At 43.5% G+C, this 15365-nt stretch overlaps 1 protein-coding gene across 4 annotated transcripts in view; it reads right to left on the bottom strand.

The window, feature by feature from the left end:
* Positions 1-15365, bottom strand: part of SYNDIG1 (synapse differentiation inducing 1) — a 173758-nt gene that overhangs the window by 60413 nt on the left and 97980 nt on the right. The window contains exons 4-5 of one of the 4 annotated variants that reach the window (XR_003091672.1): positions 14742-14877; positions 14236-14372 (exon numbers count right to left, since the gene is read on the bottom strand). The exons of 2 other annotated variants lie outside the window; for them this stretch is intronic. The gene's annotated coding sequence lies outside the window, so the exon portion shown is untranslated. Of the gene's footprint in view, positions 1-14235; positions 14373-14741; positions 14878-15365 lie in introns of those variants that run through there. One more of the 4 variants, XR_003091673.1, reaches the window with a different exon arrangement.

Genomic DNA, 15365 nt, shown 5'->3' with positions numbered 1-15365 from the left:
CTGCCTTGGCGGGCTGGGCCCCCTGGTCACTTCCCTGCCCCCCTTGCCACGGCGGGTCTACTCCTCCTCCCTCACATCAGGCCCGGGCCCACTCCTCCCCTTCCCCCACCACTGCATCAGCTCAGGTCCACTCTTCTCCCCATCCCCCACTGCCGCCTCCTGTCCCAATGCTGTATTCGCACTCTGATTGGCTGCTTCAGTCAACCAATCAGAGCATGAATAAAGCATTATGGACAGACAGACAGACAGACAAAGGCTTTTATAATATTAGAATTATCCCCATTATGATAATGCCCTGTGTTTGTGTGTACTGTCTGCTGTTGGTGAGTACTGAAATTGTCTTGTAAAAGTGGGAGAAATGGGTCTGGGGGTCAGTACAGTTGAGGACTTGGAAGGTACCCCTATTTGTTGCATTGTAAAGTGGGTTCTCTTTATGCGAATTCGAGTTATGCACCTTTTTCCAGGTACGTATGTTCAGCATAAAGTGAGGGAAACCTGTATTGTAAAAGTAGCTCTGAGGATCAAAGGCAACTGCTCCTGTCATGCCTTTATTAACCTAAGCCTAGCTAGGTTAATAAAGCCTGGACTAGTATTCCCCTCCTCTCTTCAGAAGAGCATTCTTAATTTTTCAGCATTTTTCTATGAATACGTTGAGATTCTTATAACAAAGCATAATTTCATGACATTTTGCTCTCTTTTTTCTTTTGACATGAGACTATAAATGTTTTAGACAAACAGATGATTTTTTGTGGAAAATTCCATATAATTGAAAACCATCAGAAAAATTGTTTTCATGAATATTTTCCAACCTGCTTTATATTGCCTTTGTAACCTGGCTCTTGTCAGGTAACTCTGGCCAGGGAATAAATGCTAACCCCTTTTACCTATTACCTATATGGCAGCAGATCAAAACCTAAAAATACCTCACAAATATGGATGAAGCCACACAAACTCCTCAGTCCAGAATGGAAGATGGCAGGGAAGTGGGGAAGGTCATTGCAGGGCTTCCAGGTGTTCCTAGGAATGAGCAACACTAGTAGTAGACAGCCAAGGTTATAACATCTCCATCTCTATTCACTTTTGGAGAATGTTATTTTCCAAATGGAGCAGGAGCCTACAATGCACACTGATAAAATACATCGTTGGTAAATTTCAGGAATTCTATGATCCACATAAGAAAGTCACTTGTGAGAGACACATTAAGCCAGATTCTATTCCAACTATCAGGTAGGTAAGTGGATTTATTCCAACTATTAGGTAGGTAAGTGGATTTAGGTGCCTAAGTGCGATTCTATTCCATGCAGCTTGAATCCCTGAGAAACAATGCAAAATGTGGATGGGTTCTCCTCTCCCCCTTGCTGCTTTTTGTAATTCAGTCATCAGGGTCAAATGACGATTGATATATTACAAGAACAGAGGCATTAATGGATTTTCAGGACTTTAGGGTAGACTAGAATAGTGTGTGCCTGAGTCCACTTACCTGTCTAAAAGGCGGGATAGAATCTGACCCATTCAATAAGCCAGCTCACAGGTGAGACCACTGACTGCTTGATAATAGACCTATGCAACAATAATATTAAACCATGACTGAATGGCTAATAGATGATATAATGAGTCCTAATGAGCCATCTGACTGTGGCGAATGCAAGGGGTGGTGTGAGAAATTAATTTGACATTGCCAAGAACAGGGGATGTGCTGAGTTTCCTAGAGGCGTGTGAAAAGAGCTGAAGTGCCTCTAAGCAAAATAAGTATAATTAAGTCCTATAAGCACTCAGAGAGAAAAAGGATATTACATAAAAAATGAACGTTGTGACCTGATAAAATTAGATGTAGTGGTTGCCATAATAAATGCAAAATAGTTAGGGAGTTATCTAGAACCACAACTTGAGGATGGTGGTAGTAATACCTGCTTTGTATTTCTTAGGCTTGAGGAGCCTCAGACCTAGGCAGACACTTCTGTGCCACACACTGAAATGAACACAAAACTGACAGATGTTGCCTTCTCAGAGGCCCTCGGTTGTGAGCAATAAAACCTGTGATACCTCAGGGGGTGGAGCATTAAACTCTTTATCTGAGAGTGCAGGGATTTATCTATTAAGGCAGTAGCTTTTAGGTGGCATTCTGTTCTTTGCCAGTTGTCATTTTTGGTGGCCTACAGCAGTGTTCTTCAAACTTCCTGAAGTCACAGACTCCTTTCATATCACTTCTGCTGTAGAATCCCTACCCCTGAGCCCACAGGCCATGTGAGCTGAAATGGAGCCAGGCAATGGCAGCACATTGCCTGCCAGCGTACTGTCATTACTGTCTGCAGAACCCCACAGAACACAACTTGAAGAACCACCAGCCTACAAGACATTTTTGACACTCATATACCTATGATAATTCTATTCCTGGACTCATAGCTCTATATGCACAAATGAAGGCAGGGCAGATGGAGGTGCTTACCCTACTGAGGACGACAGCCCAGATTAGAACTCGGAGCCTTCTGCTTTCCAGGCCAATTGCCCTTCACTGTGGCTCGCTGGTGCTGAGTTGTGGCAGGACATGTTGGTGGGCAGGGACAGGGGCGCTCCAGACAAGAAAGATCAGGCCCTTCAGCTGCTGCTGGTGCTGAGCTCCAAGGGGCCCTTTCTTTCCTTCTATGAAGCACCCCTGTCCCTGCTGCCCTGCATAAGTTTCCCTCCCCCTTCCTGCCTGCATCTGTGCTGGCTTGGGTCTGCCACAGCATGGAGCAGCCAAGCACCCAGCAAGTGCTAGGGGTCTCCCTGCAAGGCAAGGCTAGAGGGGGAGCTAGACTGTTCTCAGTGGTGGCAGAAGACAGAACAAGGAGCAATGGTCAAAATTGCAGAAAGGGAAATTTAGGTTAGATATTAGGAAAAACTTTCTTATTAGGAGGGTAGTAAAACACTGGAACACGTTACCCAGAGAGGCTGTGGACTCTCCATCCTTGGAGGTTTTTAAGACTTGGCTAGACAAAGCCTTGGCTGGGTTAATCTAGTTGGGAATCATTCTGGTTTGAGCAGGGGGTTGGACTAGATGACCTCCTGAGGTCCTTTCAACCCTCATTTTCTGTGATTCTATGAAAGGCACCTGGGACGCTGCGGGATAGCAACTTAACATGAATCTACAGGGGAACTGGTATAGAAGTTTAATAGACCTGTCTAGCCTAGACTGATTAAGTCTGATATCTCAATGATCTAGGTCTATCTTAACTGGGATTTGCCATTTTTAAACCAGTTTATGTTCCCCAAACTTCTGTTCTGTTATGGGTACAGGCTGGTTTTCGGTCACTTATACTGGTTTATATGTAATGTCTGTACTTGGGTTTAGGTTGTAGCCGTGTTGGTCTAAGGATATAGGCAGACAAGGTTCCTTGGGTGAATTTGATATCTTTTATTAGACCAACCCAAATGGTAACCTGCTGGATACTAGAGATCAGGGACTACACATAGACATTGGATTTTTGATACATTATAATCTGCCTGGCAACTGACTCCCCAGCCCAGCCCAGCCCAGCCCCTGGCTTCTTTACTTTTCATTCCATCCAGGAAGAGCACACACCAACTGCTGCAGCTTCCTGAGCCTGACGAAGGGTTTTTGAACCCGAAAGCTTGCTTAATAACTATTCTCCAACCATTTGGGTTGGTCTAATAAAAGATATCAAATTCACCCAAGGAACCTTGTATGTCTGTACTTGTCTTAGTTACACACCCTCTGGCTTGAGGCCTTGCTTCCTGACCTCATATATCTCCCTTATAACTCCCTTTTGTGGCTACCTACAGGGTCATCTTCAAAAGTGCAAGAGACTCAGGGTCAACCCCTCCTCTCCAGATGAGTGGGGTGTAGAGCCCAGATCTTTTGACCGCACAGGTGCATAGCCACTCAGCTATGGTGGGAGGGGGTAAAAAACAGGAGCATTCTATTCTCACTCTTTCACATTTTGTTAACCACTTTGTGTGCACCTGTAGTCTTCCACATGTGCAGAGCTATGCACCCAGAAGTAGAATTCTCCTGTGCATGTGCCAAACATACCCTATGGATGATCAGAAAGGAAACTGACTGCCACCCTTGGACAATACAACTTTGAGTCCCTTCCAGTCTTGTGATTCTATGAGAACAAGTGAGGTGATCAAGTCTGCACATCAAAGAGTTGTTTCAGGGTTGGGTGTAAGACAGCGGTTACATTAGGTCAGATGCCACGGGCAAAGTGCATACTTGGCACCTTCCTTGTCTGTTTGACATCTGGATGTACAAAGGCTTACCTAGGTGCAAAAGTGGCACTGGTTTAACTTGGGACCTGATTTTAAACCCATTTAGTTAAGCTGGTGCCAAAGTTGACCCTTAAACAACTAGAAGTAAAGAAAAAAAACCCTCTTAAAATGAATTAAGACTGTCTACCCTGCCCTTTGCACACATTAAACAGGAGGAGTTTAAAAAAGCATTTGAATTTAATCTGAAAATTTCTCCTATATGCAAGGCTAAAGTGACTTGCACACTTGATCCAGACATGCAGGTACATGCAATCTGTGGTTCTGCAAACCTTTTTACAGCACCACAAACCACATCCACTGCATGTTAAACTGTGCGTGGCACTGCTAATTTGCAGTGCCAGTGCAGGATTTGCTGCAAAAAAACCCAAAAAACCCCAAAGAAAAAAGTAGTGGAAAGCACGCCAGGGACAGATGCTGTGGAGCCCCCACACTGAGGCACACTGTGTCCCAGCCAGCCTTGGAGGAGCTGGCTAGGGCACAGTGTGCCTCAAGACAGAGGAGAAGCCAGCTAAGGGCTGTCTGCTCTCCCACCTCCACGTGCCTCAGCTCTGGGTCCTGGGTTGCCCACTCCCTTGTCTCCACGTGCCACTCCCTGGCTGGCTGAGGCACAGGGTGTCAAAGTGTGAGGGCTGCTGGCTAGCCCCACACTGAGGCAGCCTGTGCGACAGCACGCTCCCACTGTAACACATGGACCAGCGGGACAATGTGTTCCGCTGCAAAGCACTGGGGTGTGCACTACGGCACAAAGTAGCGGCACTAATTTGTGTGACAACTATTTGTGTTGCTGTAAATGTGTGCCCCTGCTTGTGTGGTTGCAGCCACAGCGTCTGGGTACAAAACCTCATATAACAGATATCTGAGAATCAGGATGGTGTTGGAATTGCTGGCTGTGCATAGTCAAAGTTAGCAGGAAAGCCAGTATAAACTGCGTAGGGCTTGTCTTAGGCATTTGACATGATCCTGTGACTTAAAAGTTAAGCATGTGCATAAGTGCTTACAGAATCAGGGCCTATATGTACATTTTATTAAGTTAGCATTACTATGTAGGGACTTCCTGGTTACCAATTTGCTGGTGTGGGTAAGGGTGGCTTACTGGGGAAAAAAAGATAATTTGTGAATGGAAACCTCAGTTTTTATCATTTCATTGGAATGCAGGTTGATTTTTGCACAGAAACAAGTGCAACTTAGAGAAGGTACATTTTATTGGAAAAAAAGTGTTTTTTATATAAACCACTGAAAATTGAAAATTCACCATAGAATGGCTGAGAACCAAGAGTTATTTTTGCATAGTTATGGCTCCCCATTCAGAAAGGCACTTTAAACTTGCATTTACTGTAATTTCAAGAATGCAGTTGGTGCTTCTGAATTAAATACAGCGACATACAAGTTTAATGTTAAGACACATAAGGGCTATATAGGAGCCCTATTCCTCATCCAATTTTAGGATTCCACTACTCACTTTAAAAGGCATGCAGGTATCTCTTGAACATGTAGCTAGAAAAGGCATTTAAGATCCCTGCAAAAAAACAATCTAGCCTTCCAGTGAGTGGATGAGTGACAGGTTTATTCCTGTTATAAAGTTCAAGTCACCATAAAGACCATGCAGTAGATTAAATAAATGATGTGTTGATGCTACTACTTGGATATGGTCTGTTTCATTTTTTGAGAGGATGTGATTATTTAGGTTACAACTGCTGCTAAAATTTCTTTCATTACTGTAATTGCCTTATTAATTCTATGCATGCTCTGTTGTAGCTGATAAAGGCCAGAGCACGAGATATACTTTCCTTCAATTGTACAGAAGTGCAGGTAAGCAAGTGAGTGTTGGAAAAGTTCCACTGAAGTTAAAGTGTATATAATCTGCTGACTTTCAGTGGTTCTACTATTAAAAATAATGGGGAATGACCTCAGTAAAACCTGATGTCTATGTTACATGTCAGAAAGTTGCTCAGGAATGTAGAAGTGGCATTTGCTAAAGTCATCTGCTTTGTACTCCTTCAGTAAGTCATAGTCTTGTCAGCCTCTGAAGGCATTGGTATATGAGGCATAAAAAAAGTCACTACAAAATGGGACCGTCACAGTTCATACTTCAACAGTGGTGTTTACCCGAGTGGAGCAGGTATAAGCTCCAGAGTAAGTGTAACAAATGCCCATGAATCTAACTTTGCAAAAGTCATTCAAAGAAGTTAGGATGGCTTAAGATAGGAATTATGGCTGACTTTGATACAGAAAAACAAGGTTGAAAGGAAAGAATGGGGAACAACCCTTGAAAGAGAAAGTCTTAGGTGCCTGAAGGCATGTCTGGGTGGAGATACTTATCCTGGTTGGCAACTAAAAGATGCAGACAGCTGAGATAGCTCAGATCTCCACGAAGGAGAAGCTCTGTTCCCTGTGACTCCCTGCCTCCAGTACCTGAGTTGGGGTGTCTTTAACCTACACAGCAGTGTAGACTGGTTTGATATTTTTAGCATTTCAACAGCAAGTGAAGAGGCGAATGACAAGGCTTTAACATCTTGTAGACCAAACACCCTAACAGGCCATGCTTGATTGTGCTGTTTATTACATTCTTCTGGGACAAAAGTTTACATGCAACAGAGCATTATGGGCACAGATGCTTGCTTGAAGGAACAGCAAGAACTTTGAGCCAGGTGAGTCCAAGCTATTACCCTACAGCCATGCATGCTGTTGAAGTGAAAATTCCCAAAGCTCAATCCAGTCACAGCTCCTTGCATGAGCCTGGCTACGATTTTCATTCTTTGCATTTTACACACACTGATATTCATTTGGGAGCTGTTTTGTACCAAGTTTACAAAAGCTGGGAGTGGCTGATTGCTTTTGCTAGTCGATATTTTAGTGAAATAGAGGGAAAAAATCCACTTACTTTAAAAATGAATGTTTATGCCTGAAACTGACATGACTGGAAAAAAAATATGCACAGTTAACTACAAGTAGTGCATGGCAACAGAATACAAACATCTTTCTCAGTTTTGTCTTGATTTACAGTTCTTTGGATATTACACTATCCATAAAGCTTCTGTAAAGGAAGCAAGTTATCAGGCTTCATTGTCAAGCTACAGCCTCAAGCTTGGGGCCTCATCCTAGCAGTACTACTGCTCATCCAGGCTTGTTAGCCTGAAGCTAATCACTCAGACTGGCTTGAAGCCTCTAGTAGGGTCTAAGCTTCTGTCCACTCCCTGTCAATGGAGTCATTGGCTAGGGTCAGCTGATCCTCCATTTCACCCATATAAACCCCTGACCCAGAATTGGAAGTGTCTGGGCAGCAGGGCTGAATGGGACCATAGACTGCTTTGCTGTTTCCTCTGATTCACTCCTCTATTCCACTCTCTGCCTGCTCTTCTGGATTCTTGACTCAGCTCACTCCTGGATCCTTGACCTCCTGACTTGATCTGATTTGTCCTTGGATTACATTCATCCATCCTGTCTCATCAGTGCCTCAACTCCCATATGACTCCAGACCTGGCTGCCCATGTTGCAGCGTGACAGTTTGCTAGACTATCCCATTCAGTGAAGACTGTATACAATGGAGCCCAATTCCTGATCCTTGGACTGCCTCACTCCCACAGAGTGAGAGACCCCTGCTCTGGAGATGAACACCCATAGGTACTGTGAGAAACTGTTTGATACAGAAGATTTCTAGTACCAGAACTTTTCCCCTCTCAAACTACAGACTGTGATCCAGTCACTTCTGAATCTTCTCTTTGATTAACTAAATAAATGGTTTTCAACCTTCTGGCCCAGTGAGCCAGAAGAGTGGTGCCAGGCCAGTTTATAAACCAGATCCATCTTGGAGTCAGAACATCAGCCTGATCTTGTGTTCTGAATCTGGTCATGTGCCAGCCCAATCTCATGCACCAGGTCTGGCTGTGTGTTGACCTGATTTTGCATGCTGGATCTGGCTGTGTGCCAGCCCAATCCCATGTGCGGCCTAACCCCAAGTGCTGGATCTGGCTGTGGATCCTGCACACCAGCCCCACTGTAAAACCAGCATGATCTACTGCACTGGGCCAAATCATCTGGGCCACAGGGCTCCCCACAGGTCCAGAAATTTGACAACAGGGGAGCAGCAATGAATGCTGCCACCACTTCTGCACCACCCAGTTTTGGAGACCCAGGGGCTGGATGACATGGCCTTGTTTGCTGGTTCGGACCTGCATGCTGGAGACTGAGCGCTGCTGAACTAAATGGTTAATACTCCTTGAGTCTCTTGTTATAATACAGGTTTTCCAGGCCTCAAATAATTGCAGTCTGGGAGTTCCTGGCTGTGGAGCAACATGGGAGATGTAGTGAGCTGGGAAGCCCTACTGAGAGAGGAGGGCAGCAACATGAGAAGTCATGTTTTGCAGCACCAATGAAGCACTGCAGCAGAACTGCCGAAGAGAAAAAAAAATAATTTTAGCAAGGGGGAATTTTTTTTTTCTATGGAAAGAAGACATTTTTTTGTTAACCCTCCCTAACCCTCTGTAGTTAACTGTCCAAGAAGAGCACAACCCTCCCTTGTTAGTGGGAGTGCTCTTCTCGCACAGCCTCTTAGGGTTGTTAGAATACTAACAAGAGTTACAGGTCTTGCCTTCTCCCAGAACATAAGGGATATACCCAGTCAGGTCAGTAGTTGTGTTTTATTACTGAATGTCCTGTAACTTTATAGCTGAGCCGCACCGAAGTGCAGGGTATCAGATGATCAGAGTCCATCAGGAAAACTCACACCCTTAACACCACAAACGCAATCTGTGTCCACTTTCAACAAGACAGGAGCTGGCCCTGGCTCTTCTAATAAGAGAAAGAGGAGGTTAGGCTACATTTATATGGGATTATCCAGACAGAGTGGTTCCCCTGGTTAAGCTCCCAAGCCTAAACATCCCATTTGGCTATCATGGTTAAGGCCACCAGCTTCTGTAGCCAACAGCACACCGCCTACTATAATGGGCCCCAAGCTGCTAAACAACACTGGCATAGCATTCACTTGACCAAAGTTTGGGGAAGAGAGGAGGCAAAGGAAATGAGCAAGGGAGAAAATGTCAGAGGTGGGAATAATGTTAGAAAGTGCGAGAAAGACAGGTCAAAAGAAGTAGGCTAAAAGTTGCCTCGGGTGTATTTAGAGGTTTTATGCCAGTTAGATCCAGTTTAGGACTAAGTGGGTGCATCTACATGTGCAGTTAATGCACAGAAATCTTACTGCACAGTAAAATACTGTGCAGTAAACTTTCTGTGAGAGCATGTCTACACATGTACCCATCCAATGGGAGCAGTTCAGAAGCAGTTCAGGGCAGGGAAATTAGTCTACTGCACAGTAAAGCGTCTCATGTTGACACACCCAGTAAGGGATAAATATAGGCATATAAATATTAACTAGAGTAGAACCTATTAGGAACATTTAAAAAAATGTTGTCCTTATGTAGCCTATGTAGTAAGTTTTTCACGTTGAGCCAGGTAATAGAGTATAAAAAGCTGGGTTCACCTCAGAATATTTGCTCTTTAGCCTTACGCTATGGTTCTTGCTGAACAGACCGTCTGCAGATAAACCAGGATAAGTGTTTTTTTAAAACCTATTTGAAAACCTAGGTAAGGAGTCTTCTTGCCTAACAGGTTGAACAAGTGTTGGAAGCTTTTTAAGATTCTAGGACGTCAAGAAATCCATTTTCTCTCAAATGTTGCTATCATTTCTTTAGATGAATGCACACTTTAGAACTTTTCATCATTTGCTTGATATGCCTTATCTGTAATGTTCCGTCATATATATCTAATCAGTATTGCATTATTAAATTTGCTATTAAATTTATCTGCATTTATGATTGAGAGCATTTAATTTTGGTGGAACTTGTTCTTTGACCTTTTCTTCATTCCCAAAATGACTCTGGGGTCAACAGTACAAGAGAGATATGGGCAACATTATGGCCAGCTGCCTTTGCCATCACAACCAAAAGACCAATATTCCCTTATTGGGATTCCCTACATCTAGAGGTCACATTGGAGCTACTGGAGCTCATAGTTACAGCATCACACTGGGCACTTACTCACTTGGCTGTTTCCAGAATAAAGCTCGCAGATGATAAGCCTGACTGACATAATTTGTTCCTATACCTTGTTTTTGGCTGCATTAAAATGCATGCGGTTTTGGTGGTACCAAGCTTGCTAACGGCTGCTTTGTGCCACTGACTGAATCTCACCTTTCTCTTTTAATTGCCCCACCAGTTACTGGGTTATTTGGAAACTTGACCAGAAATGATTTTATAATTTCCTCCAGATAAAGAAATACTGAATAGCATTGGGCTGGGAACTGATTCCTACAAGACCCCACTGGAAGCATCCACAATAGTCGATAATTTCCTGTTATCACATCCACTTTGCAATGGATCAGTGAGCCAGCTTTAATCCATTTAATATGCACCATGTCAATTTTGCCTCATATTTGTTTTAGTCAGACGGCTATGGGGTGTTACACCTAAGCACCTTGCAGAAGTACAGGTATATTATGTCCCCACTGTTACGTTTAACAACTCAATCCATTGCTTAGCTAAATATTGTTACCAGGTTCCCCCCTCCAATGACAGAACCTGAATCACCCTCTCTTGGCTTGTTGAAATATTGCATTATTTCAGGGTCCTAGTCAGCTCAGCATTGTTTCTGGGTGACCAGATAGTTAGCTAGCCACAGTTCCTGGGATTTACAGGTAATAAAGCAGGCCCTGGTCAGCCAGCCAATGTCACGTGCTGCCAACCCTGCATGCTTTAACTGTTGTTTACATAGTCCAAATCTAACTCACACTCCTATGTCTCAAACTTTAGCAAGGTCCAGGGCCCAGAGAGAGGGCTACATCTCTCTGCTCTTTCTCCTTGTGAGGGCTGCAGCCTGGAATCTATGGATGTAAATGCATGTCCCTTCACAGCCTAAGCTGAAAAGAAGCAATGAAAACTTTAGAAAATATTTAATTTCTTCTATATTTTGAATGGAGAGCTTCAACTTTTCACTGAATAAAAGAATTTAAAAAATATCATTTACTTTGCTAAAAAAGAGGAAATATTTGGATTTCAAAATGCTGCCACATTTCCTCATGTTCCCAGTTGTCTCTTAGACTGGACACCAAGGTCAGACCTCAGCTCACATGATGCCCCACAGTTTCCCTTCAGGGGAAAGAAAGCCTACATAAATAAAATTAGAGTATATCAGGAGTAACTTCCAAGGAATTAAAAACCAGGTGAAGAAAGATGGAATGAGCCTAGAATCGGCCCCCTTATTGTTTCTAGATAAAAATGCACAGCTTTCCTTGTGGCATCAGCTGATCCCTGCACTGAGCAGAGGCGGCTTTCAGGTTTTGTAAATGGGTCTGTACTAACAGAGCTGTTGTTCCTCTCCAAGTTGTTGAGCTTCCTTTGAAACTTTTTGAAAGAATTTTTACACCCACCCCCACACATGCACGCACACACACACACACCAACATGCTCTCAGAGCTCCTTGCAGTACTTAGCAACGCATTCGTGCTTTCAAGCTAGGCAGACCCTAGTAACATCATCCCAAATTGCTTACAGTATCCGTGCTGTCAGCTCCCACTCTTTCATTTAGGCAATATGTAGATCTCTTTACTTTCTTTTGGGGATTCTATGCATTACCTCAAATGATGTTGCTGTCCCTTTGGATCCACAGATCTCAAAGCACTTTGTATTGCCGTTATTTTACAGATGGCAAATGTGAGGCAAAGTGACTTGCTCAAGTTCCCAGAGAAGGCCAGTGGTGGAGCCAAGAATAGAAACCAGGTATCCTTATTCCCAGTCTAGCTGGTAGAGTTTACTGCCAACTAAATCCTTTTTGCTTGCCAGTGCTGACTCCTTGTTTGTTATTTAAACGCCAGTATGAATGGAACAGGACACACACATCCCTGCATATAGACTTGGACTGCGCTAACGAGAGGAGGGTCTGTACAAAGTACTGCACTTGTAGAGAAGAAATGACACTATGCACTTGCATAGCACCTTAAATGTAGAATCTCCAAGTACCTCACCAAGTGCGAGCTTATCTTTACAATGCTCTGGAGCAAAGTGGGGAAGGGGAGGTAGGAGGACATGACAACATCCTCCATTTTACAGATGGTGAAGGCAGGCTGAGACATGAAAGCTCAGATCCTCAAAGACATTTTGGTGCCTAACTCCTCTAGACAGCATGGGAGTTAGGTGCTTCTACACCTCTGTGGATCTTAGTTGAAGCTAGTTGCCCCAGGTCATGCAGAGAACCGACAGCAGAGCTGGGACTTGAGCTCAGATTCTCGTACTGTCTAGCTGTTCCTATAGCTACAACACCATTTTTTCCTTTGAAGGACCCAAAGAAGGTGGGGAATAAGCAGAAAGCCATTTTCTCCCCTCTCTTCTGAACAGACTGGCTATAAATAATTGTAGCCTCTGTGCTGTTGGGTCCAAAGGCTACTCTGTCCATGGGCACTGCAAGAAAGAGAGTTCCTTCAAAGGAGGTAGAGCAACAACTGCACTTGCTCTTGCCTCCCACTACTGATCTAAACAGAGGGTGGAGGATGCAGCTGCACTGAAGTCCTGGCATTCCCTGGGAGCCATGTTGATCAGAGCCGCATTGGTACAAATCCAGTCTCTGGCTCAAAGCTGGAGGAAGTGATGTAGCCAGCCTGTTGCACTTGCCACTTGAAAGCAAGTTCCTTTGCCTCACTGTCATCCCAGTGTGATTTCTTTCCTCCACCAAGAGCCTTATGGAGAAATCTGCAATGGCACAAGGGGACACAAGGGCCACAGCACCTGTGGAGAGTTAAAGAGAGTTGATTGCCAACCCTGTCACCAGCTTAGGTAACTTTATGCTAAGCCTTGTAATATCTGGTGTGTTCCTTAAAATCTCAGCTCCTGGGGTCAGGAAAGGAGATGTAAAACTCAGCTCTCTTTCATTCTTAAAAATAAAGTGTGTTTGTAACCTTTAATTTTTCCAAATAAAAAGTTTGAAAAGGTGAGTCTTTAAGACTTGTAAAAGCAGAGGAAATAAGAAATGAAACACAAGTGTATTATTCTTCAGTGTTCATGATGACACATCTCAGATTTTCTGTGTCTTTACTCAGTGTGTGGGGCTGGCAATGCTGCAGCACCAGATGCCTTTGAGACCTCTCTTCTCTAGCTCCCAGGATGCTGAGAATTTGGGTGTGGAGGGGAAATGTCTCTGATATAGCATACATTCTCAAGCGGGGGTGTCAAAATAGTTTGACCCTGCTGGGCAGAAACTGGTCGATAGGGCTCCTCATGGGTTAGATCAAGACACACTCATGTTGACAGCAGCGGTGGGGCTAGCAGCATTAGGAAGCTATGGGGGTTAGATGAGTCATTGCTTGCCACATCACTGAAGCACATTCTGCAATGGGGCTCTGTACTCTGGCAGGCCCTGCCTCCAGTTCCACCACCCCCTAATTCCCAGTCCCTCCAAGAGTCCTGTGGGCTAGATTACATTGTTTTGTGTGGCAAATCCAGCCCACTGGCCATACATTTGACAACCCTGTTCTAAAGTGTGAAAAGGCTTGAGAACATTGTTTTAATCCATCTTCAGCAGTGACCTCTCTGTAAAGCATTGCATCACAGGAAAAACTCTGAGGTTAGAAGATTGGTGTTAAATTATAATTCTCACATACACTGTTCACTGTGGACAAGCTCATGCTTTTTATTCATCCTTTTTAGATGGTGAAGCTCTCACCACAAAAATTAGTCTGGTAAATATTGTCCCTGACAGATTTTAAAAGTATTAATCAACTTATCTGCTTGCCGCAAAGTGGTGCAATGTACCACCTAGAGAAGCATCCTGAAAGCAACTGCAAGATACAGCAGTTGTATCTGCCTGTAAGATAAGGCTGCAAGGGATAACATTTTATAAATGGATCATACAGTATGTGGTCACCGCAGAAATGAGTGGAGATCATAATTTTGACTGAGCAGCGGTCCGCCTGGTGAAATTACTTCTGTCAAATGGATCAGATGGAACAAAGCTACAATGGATAAAACTAAAGGTCAGTAGAAATGGCGGGAGTTGTCTAATGACTCAAGAGCACCATGGTCCTCAAACAAGAATTTGGGAAGAATTTTGCCAGCTTTCTGTGAAAAAAAAATAGATTTTTTTGGTTAAACAGCACGGCCCACATCAAAATACTCTTTACAGATTCTGCCACAGTGTCACGTGTAAGATGTAGTTTGGTTTCTACATGTTCCCATGCTCTTCCATGGCTCAGGGTCCTCAGCCAAAACTGCACCTCCCATGATGCACCATGACCAGGTTTCCCAAAATGCAATGCCTTCCTTTTACCGTCTGCAGAGATTATGGTACATTATGGATATATAATCCAGCTAAATTGTCCCCCATGCAGAAGGGAATGGGAGTACAGAGCACTACAACCCCCATGGGGCATCACAAGTTTATGAACTGAAATACTTAGCCTTTGGCTGAAATTAAATATGTTTACTTACTCATTTCTTTTTGCTGAAGAGTTGAAAATTTTCTGTTGAAAAGCTGACCACTCCAAAACAGCAATTCTTTTTCTTATTTTTGTTGAAATATTTTGTAGAAAAGCAGCTAATTTTCTGACTAGTTGTAAAAGCAATGCTGGATAGACAAAAACACATTAGCCTGTCTGCTAGAATGAGTACCTTCTAATCTTAGTGTTCAGTGCCTTAGTTCAGTATTAAAAACACCCACGCCACAAAATATTTTATTTTTCTTGTTGACTGAAAACAATTTTTAAGGCTATGGGGACCATGGGGGTAATTTGGGGGTAGGAGGGTGGGACACGAAACCAAAAATAAATATGAATATATTTCCCAAGCAGAGAAAGGCAATTAAAAACAGGAAACTTGAAAAATAAATTACCTAATCTTCCAGGACAAAAAGCAAGCTGATGTGTTTTATACAAATCTTTTGGGATGTGTACCCTAGATATAGTACCAGTGAATTATGGGTCTTGTTATTATGGACAGTTTGCTTCCACCAACCAGCAGGGAGGGGGAAATGAAGCATAGTATGCAACAAGAATCCTCACTGTATACCAAAAAAGGTAAAATGAAGACTGACTGCATAAATGAACAGAGAACAGG

This window comes from Alligator sinensis, unplaced genomic scaffold, assembly GCF_000455745.1.
Source record: "Alligator sinensis unplaced genomic scaffold, ASM45574v1 scaffold239_1, whole genome shotgun sequence".
Lineage (NCBI taxonomy): Eukaryota > Metazoa > Chordata > Crocodylia > Alligatoridae > Alligator > Alligator sinensis.
This window is presented reverse-complemented; position numbering and strand designations above follow the sequence as displayed.